Here is an 11,216-nt window from a genome sequence, read left to right as displayed (position 1 = left end):
ACACGACAGCAGCGTCTTAATGCCAACAGCAACGGCGAGTTCACTGGACGGCTGAAGACCAACTCACTCAACCAGCCACCAGGCTCCAGAGAGGAGGGGTGGACAGCGAGCTGAGGTGAGCAAGTGCTGAACAGCTGGGTGGCAGTCAGCAGTTTTGTTGGTGCAGAGAACATCTAAAGCTCCCAAGGGCCGCGCACAGCACACCTGGCAGGGACTCAGAGTGGAGCTCAAAACCAGAGAAGAAATACGCCGCATCATGGCCGAGGGCGTGGCAGTGGTGCCATATTGCCAGTGGCGGCAGCAGCGAATCCGAGTACACTACAGCTCCATCAGCACACTCAACAACCGTGAGTCAAATTGTGGCCCCTATGGGGAGAAATCCCAGTACAGCACTCCCAGGGACTTGCGCAGATAGTCTCCCTGGGTTGGAGATTTTAGCGGTGCAGCCCAGTGGGGGAGTGGCAGTGGCAGAGATATCATACCATAGTCACAACTCCCCGCCAGAGAACGCCCAACTTGGCACCCCCCACGGTCTAAGCAGCCTCGATTAGCTCCCTGGGTCTGAGACTTTGTGATACAACCCAGTAAAGGAGTAGTGGTGACTGAGATACCACAGACTCGAGATCCAGAGCATCTTAAGTGATCTCGTAGTGACTCAGGGAAGAACCCAGAGAAGGCACAAACTTCCAAAATCATGGGAAAGAGAAATAACAATGAAGCAGTGAATGCCCACAACCCCACAACATCAGAATCTGATAACACAGAAATTCAAAGATCTCTAGAAGATCAAATTAGGAAAATAACTTTAGAAATAATAGAGGACTTTCGAAAAGAATTTAGAGAGAGTCAAAAAGAGATAAAGGATGAAATTAATGAAGTAAAGGCCTCAATTCAAAGTATAAACAACAGATTAGACCACATGGAGAATAGAATCTCACTTCTTGAAGATGATCATTCCAAAAATGAACGCATACTTTCTAATTTAGAAAAAAAAAACCCGACAGCAGGAATCTGACATTGAAGAAATATGGGCCCATTTCAAGAGAGCTAACCTAAGAATAATTGGAATAGAGGAGGGAAAAGAAGGTGAAACCAAAGGGATCAACAATCTCTTCAAGGAAGTAATAGCAGAAAATTTTCCAAACATAAAGCAAGAGGTCGATACACAGGTCCAGGAAACTTATAGAACTCCCTTTAGACAGGATCGGAGAAGAGGATCCCCACACCACATAATTGTCAAAATGACCACTGTGGAAGCCAAGCAGAGAATCTTAAAGGCAACAAAAACAAAAGGCCACGTGACATACAGAGGCAAACCAATTAGAATCACTCCAGACTTCCCAAACCAAGTTATGAAAGCCAGAAGGGCATGGAGTAACATATTCCAAACTCTGAAAGAAAACAACTTCCAGCCAAAAATTTCCTACCCAGCAAATCTATCAATCAAATTAGATGGGGAAATAAGAAGCTTCCATGACAAACAGCAACTGAAGGAATTTATGTCTTCAAAACCAGCGCTAGAGAAAATACTCAAGGAGATTAACTGCAAAGAGCAAATGGGTATCACACGCCAGAACCAAAGAAACAAGAATTCCCATCCAGCAGACAACTAAGCAAAGAAGAATAAACAGTATCTCAAACAGAAATAAGATCTTAACATGTTGGGAATTAAAAATTATCTCTCTATAACCACACTGAATGTAAACGGCCTCAACTCCCCAGTAAAAAGACATAAAAGTGGCAAAATGGATTAAAAGCCAGAATCCATCCATCTGCTGCTTACAAGAAACACACCTTACAAGTAAAGATAGGAACAAACTCAAGGTAAAGGGCTGGAGCAAGGTAATCCATGCTAATGGTACTCGAAGACAATCAGTAGTAGCAACTATGATATCAGACAAGTTAGACTTCAAACCCAAACTTATTAGAAGAGACAAAGAAGGTCACATTTTACTGGTAAAAGGAATAGTCCAGCAAGAGGAAATAACAATAATCAACATCTATGCCCCAAACATAGGGGCAGCTACTTTCATAAATCAAACTCTTTGTGACATGAAGTCACACATAAATCCCAACACAATAAGACTGGGAGACTCCAACACACCTCTCAAAATACTAGACCGATCTTCCAGACAAAGGGTCAGTAAAGATGTCTCAGAACTAAAGAACACCATTAACCAAATGGACCTGTTGGACACATATAGAATATTTCACCCAACTACAGCAGAGTTTACGTTTTTCTCAGCTGCTCATGGAAGCTTCTCCAAAATAGATCACATCCTGGGACACAAAATGAGCACTAGCAAATTTAAAAAATGTTACATACTTCCCTGTGTCATTTCAGACCATAATGGAATGAAACTAGAAATCAACTATAAGAAGACCCAGAGAAACAACATAAACATGTGGAGACTGAACACCACACTTCTGAATGAAGAATAGGTCATAGAAGATGTAAGAGGTGAAATCAAGAAATTTCTAGAAACAAATGAAAATAAAGAAACAACATATCAAAACCTCTGGGACACTTTGAAGGCAGTATTAAGAGGAAAATTTATAGCACTGAGTGCTCACATAAGAAAAACAGAAAATCTTCAAATGAATAGCCTTACGACACACCTCAAAGCCCTTGAAAAGCAGGAACAATTGAACCCCAAAGCCAGCAGAAGATGGGAAATTATTAAAATTAGAGCAGAAATTAACGAAATAGAGAATAAAAAAAAAACAATACAGAAAATCAACAAAACCAAAAGCTGGTTTCTTGAAAAAATTAACAAGATTGATAAACCACTAGCCAACCTAACTAAAAAAAAAGAGAATCAACCCAAATTATGAAGATAAGGGATGAAAAAGAAGACATTACTACTGACAGCGTAGAAATCCAGAGGATTATCAGAAACTACTTTGAAAAACTATACTCCAACAAAATGGAAAATCTGGAGGAAATCGACAACTTCCTAGATAAATACAACCTTCCTAAACTGAGTCAAGAAGATATAGCACACTTAAACCAACCAATAACAGTCAAAGAGATTGAAACAGCAATAAAGAGCTTACCATCAAAGAAAAGCCCAGGATCAGATGGTTTCCCAAGTGAATTCTATAAAACCTTTATAGAAGAGCTAATCCCAATACTACTCAAACTATCTCGGGAAATAGAAAAAACCGGGACTCTCCCAAATACATTCTATGAAGCCAACATCACACTAATACCCAAACCGAATAAAGACAGTTCAAGGAAGGAAAACTACAGGCCTATATCTCTGATGAACTTGGATGCAAAACTATTAAACAAAATACTAGCAACACGCATTCAAAACCACATCAAGAAAATCATTCACCATGACCAGGTAGGGTTCATTCCAGGGATGCAAGGCTGCTTCGATATATGAAAATCAATCCATGTAATTCATCATATAAACAGAATCAAAGACAAAAAACACATGATCATCTCAATAGATGCTGAAAAAGCATTTGATAAAATTCAACATCCATTTATGATAAAAAACACTGCAGAGAATTGGAATAGAAGGAACATATCTCAACATTATTAAGGCAATCTACAATAAGCCCACTGCCAACATCATATTAAATGGGGAAAAACTTTAAGAATTCCCCCTAAAAACTGGAACGAGACAAGGATGTCCACTATCACCACTTCTCTTCAATATAGTACTAGAGACTCTAGCCAGAGCGATAAGGCAAGAAACGGAAATCAGAGGAGTACAGATAGGAAAAGAAGAACTTAAGCTTTCACTATTTGCAGATGACATGATACTATATTTAGAAAACCCAACAAACTCAACCAAAAGGCTTATAGAACTGATCAACAAATTCAGCAAGGTATCTGGATACAAAATCAATCTTAAAAAATCAGAAGCTTTCCTGTACACCAACCATAAATCAACTGAAAAAGAAATTCAGAAAACACTTTCACTCAGGATCTCCCACAAAAAAATAAAATACCTAGGAATAAACTTGACCAAGGAGGTAAAAGATCTCTACAAAGAAAATTATAAAACACTGAAAAAAGAAATCGAAGATCTTGGAAGATGGAAAGATCTTCCATGTTCATGGATTGGCAAAATAAATATCATTAAAATGGCCATCCTCCCAAAAGTGATCTACAGATTTAATGCAATGCCCATTAAACTACCAAGATCATTCCTCACAGACAGAAAAATCAGTTCTTAAATTTATCTGGAATAGCCGGGCGTGGTGGCGCACGCTTGTAATCCCCGCGCTTGGGAGGCAGAGACAGGAGGATCGCGCAGGTTCGAAGCCAGCCGCGCGTGCTGGCTTAGGAGACCCTGTTTCCAAAATGAAAATGTAAAAATTAGGTCTGGGAGTGTAGCCCGGAGGTAGAAGGGCTTCCAGGAACCCCAGTACCACCACCAAAAAAAAAAAAAAAAAATTATCTGGAATAACAAAAAGCCCAGAATAGCCAAGGTAGTTCTCAGCAACAAAAACCACGCAGGAGGAATCACAATACCTGACTTTAAACTATACTACAAAGCCATTGTAATAAAAACAGCATGGTACTGGCAAAAGAACAGATATATAGACCAATGGAGCAGAATAGAAGACCCAGAAACAAGTCCACACACTTTCAGCCAATTGATTTTTGACAAAGGGGCCAAAAACATACACTGGAAAAAAGATAGCCTCTTCAACAAATGGTGTTGGCAAAACTGGTTCACCATATGCAGAAAATTGGCTGTTAATCCCACTTTTCCACCCTGTACAAAATTCAACTCATGATGGATCAAAGACTTGGAAATTAAACCAGAGACTTTGAAGCTCCTTGAAGAGGGCATAGGTCCAACACTACAACACATAGGCACAGACAAACATTTTCTCAACAAGACCCCAAAGGCACAACAAATTAAAAGGAGAATCAATACATGGGATTGCATGAAACTGAAGAGCTTCTGTTCAGCAAAGGAAACTATCAAGAACCTCAATTGAGAGCCAACAGAATGGGAGAAGATTTTTGCCACCTACACCACTGATAGAGGACTAATATCTAGAATATACAGAGAACTCAAGAAACTCAACACTAAGAAAACAAAGCATCCAATAACAAAATGGGCAAATGAACTAAATAGACACTTCACAAAAGAAGAAATTCAAATGGCCAATAAATGCATGAAAAAATGCTCAACATCACTGGCAATCAGAGAGATGCAAATCAAAACTACCCTGAGATTTCACCTAACTCCAACTAGAATGGCAATCATTCAAAACACAAACAATGATGTCAACCAGTAAGCCAAGCGTGGGAAGGAGGGATGGGGAGGGAATGGGGTGGGGATCGTGGTAGGGGCTAACTGGGCGAGATGTGCATGTATGTCTACAAAAGTATTTTCTTTATACCACTATGATGTATGAATACATTGCACCAATAAAAAATAAATTAAAAAAAACACAAACAATAACAGATGCTGGCGAGGATGTGGAGAAGTGGGAACTCTAAGACATTGTTGGTGGGATTGCAAATTAGTGCAACCATTTTGGAAAACAGTATGGAGAATCCTCAGAAGAATGGGAACAAACCTACCATTTGATCCAGCAATACCACTGTTGGGTATCTACCCAAAAGAAAAGAAACCAAACTACCAAACTAATGCATGTGTATCTATGTTCATAGCTGCACAATTCACCATAGCCAAACTATGGAACCAGCCAAGATGTTCATCAACAGATGAATGGATTACAAAACTGTGGGATATGTACACAATGGAATTTTACTCAGCCATCAAAAAAAAACTCAGTTACGTCATTTTCAGGGAAATGGATGGAACTGGAGGACATTATGCTAAGTGAGATTAGTCAGGCACAAAAAATAAGAAATCAGATGCTTTCCCTAATATGTGAGAGTTAGGGAGAAAAGAGGAGCAAACAAGACAACCTAAAGGAGGAGAAAGGAGGGGAGAAGAGGAAAATCTCTAAAGCACACAATATACTTAAACATATCGAAGTCAATCACTAAGCCAAGCAAGGGAGAGAGGGACAGAGAGGGAATGGGGTGGGATTTGGGTAGGGGTTAAATCAGCGATGAGTACATGTTTGTACACACAAGTTTTTTACCCCAATAAGTCGTATGAATATAATGCACCAATAAAAAATAAAATAATAAAAAAAAGATCTTGTGTCAAAAATAAAGTTTTTAGTTGCACGCGAGAGGAGGCAATTGTCCGTGTCAGTCATTTCAGAATTTTCCCGGAGAGGAATCTCCACTTTTAGCGCCTTGAACAGAAACTTAAAGGAGTTTATTTCATAAAAAAGGGGGGGGGGGGGAAGTCTCTGCAGAACTACAACCGAAGCCTTTGCCCAGCTTTCGAAAAACCAGTCCCAAAGGGTCCCGACACCCTGGCAGAGTCCCTAGTGCCCAGCTGAGCTGCTCATTAGTAATCGAGTTATAAGCCATTCTTATTGTTTTATTTTACTACTCAAAGTGCCCCAGGTTTGGTCACGGGGTTCCTCTGACTCCTTTGTCCTCTGACCTAGTCCCATCAACAGTAAACATGGTCTTTATGACACAAGATGTTCTAAATTCATCTTTTATCTTCCTCTCTGAGCTTTGGACCAGCCATTTTTTCAAGGATCCCTATTTCCTTTTAGTGGAAAATAGTATTTAGAAACACTATAACTTTATATAGTCTTCTAAAAGTTTTAAAGTGTTGCTTTTCATATTTAAACCCTTAATCTCTTCAGAACTGATAGTTGTGTATGGAGTGAGAAAGGGAATCAAGTGTTATTTTTTCCCCACACACATAACCAACAGTTCCCAGTGTTTATATTAAATAGGCTGCTCACGTACCTACAGTGATGTCTCAAATAGAAGTCCTAGCTCCATAAATTAGATAGCTTTTATCTTGGGCTCTCCATTCTGTTTCATTCACATGATGGTCTACAACTGCACTGATAACACACTGTTAAGTATTCATGAACGTGTATTCAGGTATTCAGGTACGAGAGATAGAGAGATACACAGTGAATAGATGTGTTCATTGAAAAAGCTCAGAGACAATAATCAACCCAATAGAAATTAACACTCCTCAGTCTCATATTGTTTTGAAAGGCCATTTCCCAAGGTGGGAGGAATGGGCCAAGGGTTTTAGAGACATAGCCGGTTCTAGGTCCGCGACAGGAAATGTACAAAATTAGCCCAGAACATTTATCAGAGGCAGGAAACAACCAAAGACTGTAGGAGTCATGCTAATAGGACTCAGGTATGACTTAAAGATGTTTCCAGTGGCCAAAAATGGGACATGAGCATCAATAAAGATATTGAAACAGATCCTCAAAAATTTAAACCACAAACACATACCCACACCCCCCAAACACACACACACACACACACACACACACACACACACACACACGGCTATCCTCAAAAGATTTTTGGAGAATCAGACCTTCATTCTGAAAAAGAAAATGAAAATTAAGAGAATTGAGAAATTAACTGTGCCTTGCTTACTCAGCCCATACTATTCAGTTCCCAATTGTATGTGAAAGTTTTACTTTATAGAGTTTGTTTGTTTGTTGTTTTTTTACAAATAAGAAATGACAAAATTGGAATACTGCTGGTTTCAACCCTAAGGGACTAGTCATTGAGCATCAAAAACTACAACCACCACCACCACAACTACCACCACCACCACAACATACACACACACACACACACACACACACACACACGTTAATGTGTCCTCATTGAGCATCAAAAACTACAACCACCACCACAACTACAACCACCACCACCACAACACACACACACACACACACACACACGTTAATGTGTCCCTCTTGAATAGAATGAAGTAATTTTTTCACAAAAAACAAACCTGAACCTTAAATCTTTATATCCAACTACAGATTTACACAAACTACAAAGAAAGAGGTGTGACCTCACTGTCACTGGGAATGCCGGAGCGAAGGCTGCTCTGCAGAAAGGCAGGAAATCTCAGTGAGAATGGAGCTGGGAGAGCTTACAGCTTAAAACAGACTTAAAATTAAGACAAATTAAAATACACCGAGGCTATCTTATGTGGTAGTGTGCCCGTTTGGACAATATGGTTGTCATAAAAGTCAGGACAACCATTACTATTGGTAAGGGGGAGGGGTGGACCGGGCACACAGGACGCTTGGGCAGGCTGTCGGGGTGCCTGGCAAGGGTTTGTCTCCTGACATTCAAGGTGGTTAAAAACAAAACAAAAATTTTAAACCGAGCAAAAGACAGAGAGCAGACATTTCAGCACTGGACGTGTTGCCAGGCTGTGGTCCTGAGGAAGTTCAGAGATACGACAAGTGCCACCCATTCACACAGCTTCTGTCTGGTTCACTTTCCTGACAGTGCTACAGGGAAGTGAAGCCCCAAAGAAGAAGGGGAACCGCACAGTGGGAAAGAAAGCAAGGTCACATGGCTGCTGAGGGCCTGGGCCTTGATGGCAGGCTGGGGAGCCGCCCTCCAGGCCCTCCGAGGAGGAGCTCTGTCTGCAGGAGGGTTCCCTTTAGTTTGGAGCCACATGTTCAGTGACACCTGCAGAGCAGGACCCCCAGGAGGCCTGGAATATTCTACCCCCAGTCCTATTTTCCTTTTTATTTTGAAACAGAGTCTCATAAAGTTGCTAAGGGTCTCACTGAATTACTGAACCTGCAATCCTCCAGTCTCAGCCTCCCACGTACTGGGATTGTAGGTATGTGCCACCGTGCTCAGCTTAGATTCTGATATTGTTTAAATGATTTTCCAGCTTATAGAAGTAGCATGCGATCACCTGAAAATAAGTAAAAGAAAAATTTTTTCATGGTATTTCTCTAACCCTTTTTCTACACATGTACTTAATGTGTACACATACATGTTTACATTAATCAAGATGAGGTAGACATTCTCAATGAGATTACCTCTAACATACAAGTTACATGCAGTTAGCTCCAGGATGAATCACACAAATCTGTCTGTGTTCTGGCTATATGATAGCTACTTCTTATCTCTCTGCAAAAGGAGAATGGCTTGAATTTTGACTGGAAGAAATAAGAGTCATAGACATACAGTAATATTGAATTATACGTCACAAGGTTCCAGTTGCCCAATAACTTCCTCGGTTTTAACGCGAGAATGGCCCCTGAAGCAGTAGATTGGAGTCAGCCTATACACTAGCACTTACTATGTGGAATAATAAGTTATTTCAGACTTAAATTGCCAAGAATAATTCTGAAAATGGTAATCTACTAAATTTTAAAATATTAAATTAAGGGTGAAATGTTCTCCCATACTTGGCTCATGAATAAGTCCAATCTTGCCAAAGAATATTTTAATTTCAGTCAATGAAGTTAACTATAGTGGTAAATCACTAAACAGAACACATCTTTTCCTGTTTTTATCACATTCTCTTTTGTCATAATTCAAGACAATGTAGTCATCTAATTCAGTTTGGAAGTTTTATCAGTCACTTCAAGAGATACCCACATACACAAAATAATGTCTTTTAACAGCATCTAAATGTGTCTGTTTATATCTTCTCTTATATCTAAGATGTAATTCTCTTTGAAAGAGACGCCTGGCACAAGTATTAAAACCTGAATTATAAGGTGAGAGATTCAGCTTTCAGTTACTTGAATTCTACAAAATTGACTTAAATTATTAGACGTATGCAAGTGAGTTTTTCTGTTCTGCTTGTTGATCAAGGCAAATATCTTAACAGCTACTCAAATGTTTAGAGAAGCCATAAAAGCAGTAGAAAGGGATGCTGTAACATGACTCCGCATGAGAAGTTCAGGTGGCGGTTTCCCTCGGTCATCCAGTTTGTCTTATGAAACTGCACGAGAGAAACTTACATACATGTTTACACACAAACACATGTGTTCACACATACCACACACATACCTACATATCTACATACATATGCATACCACACACAGACATACAGACACATAAACACATGTGTGGCATGTGAACAAGTCTTCTCTTGTACATAACACTGCTGTCATCTCACTAAGCTATTGATTCAGGAGGTTTATTTCTTACTCCAAGCCAGGCATCCATTTCAGGGAAATAAAAAAAGTATTTTCTTTCCTAAAAGTGTCTATAGTCTACTAAGAAAAAGAAAATGTGAGTTATTTATAAATAATATTGTGCCGGCTGTGGTGGCGCACGCTTATAATCCCCGTGCTTGGGAGGCGGAGACAGGAGGATCACGCAGGTTCCTGGCTTAAGAGACCCTGTTTCCAAATAAAATATAAAATAGGTCTGGGAGTGTAGCCAGGAGGTAGAAGGGTTCCATCCCCAGTACCACCAAAAAAAAAAAAAAATTAAAATTGTAGTAACATGAAGTGTGTCATAACAGAGGTCGGGATCCAGCGCTGTTTGAGCCCAGAAGGATCATGGGAGTTGCCCGTGAGGCTGGAAGGCTTCCCGCAGCATGTGGCTCTGCAGCAGGAGTCTGTGGAAAATGACATGAGGAAGCGTGTTCTAAACACGAGGAAGCGTGTTCTACACCAAGGAAAAGGAAATCACTGCGTGGGAGGGTCCCGGGACAATATTTGACTGGCCTGAGAGCAGAGCTCGCTCGGGGGAGTGGGGAGAGATGGGTGTCTGGGGCAGTGGTCAGATCCGGAAGCACCTGGCAGGCTGAAGAGCTGAGTTAGTCAGCAGCCCTTCAAAGCCCCACAGCTGCAGAAAGGAAAGCCGTCACTTTTAGAAATGTCACTCAGTGGGAATTGTCTTGATGAAACCAGGATTTGTCTTAGGTGTCTTTGGTAAGACACGCACAAGCAGAAATTACTGTCAGGAGGGAGAAGAGCCCTCAAGAGGAGGCCCGGCATGCAAGGGCTGCAGGGACTGGCCCCTGTGAATCATTCCCCAGCTCTGGCTCAGGGGGGTCCTAGTTGCTGATACTTAGCCTGGTGGACTAGGGCAGGGAAGAGTGGTCTGGGTGGTCTGGAGTGAGTCTGGCAGGTTGAGGAAGCAGCGGGGCCGGACTCAGAATGGTGGATGAAAGGTGGGTATCGGCTAACCATCACAGGAGCAGCGCCCAGGGTGGCACAGCCCAATGTCAAAGCAAAAAAAGAAAGTTTGAGGGACTGGATATGGAATGGGGTAGAGCTGCAGGACCACTGATCTAGTATAAAAGGCTTAATGTAGCCAGGCATGGTGGCGCACACTTGTATCCCCGTTTGGGAGGCAGAGACAGGAGGATCACGCAGGTTCAAAG

This window comes from Muscardinus avellanarius (assembly GCF_963383645.1).
Source record: "Muscardinus avellanarius genome assembly, chromosome: 8".
NCBI lineage: Eukaryota > Metazoa > Chordata > Mammalia > Rodentia > Gliridae > Muscardinus > Muscardinus avellanarius.
The sequence above is the reverse complement of the archived record's forward strand: the minus strand, read 5'-3'. Positions refer to the sequence as shown.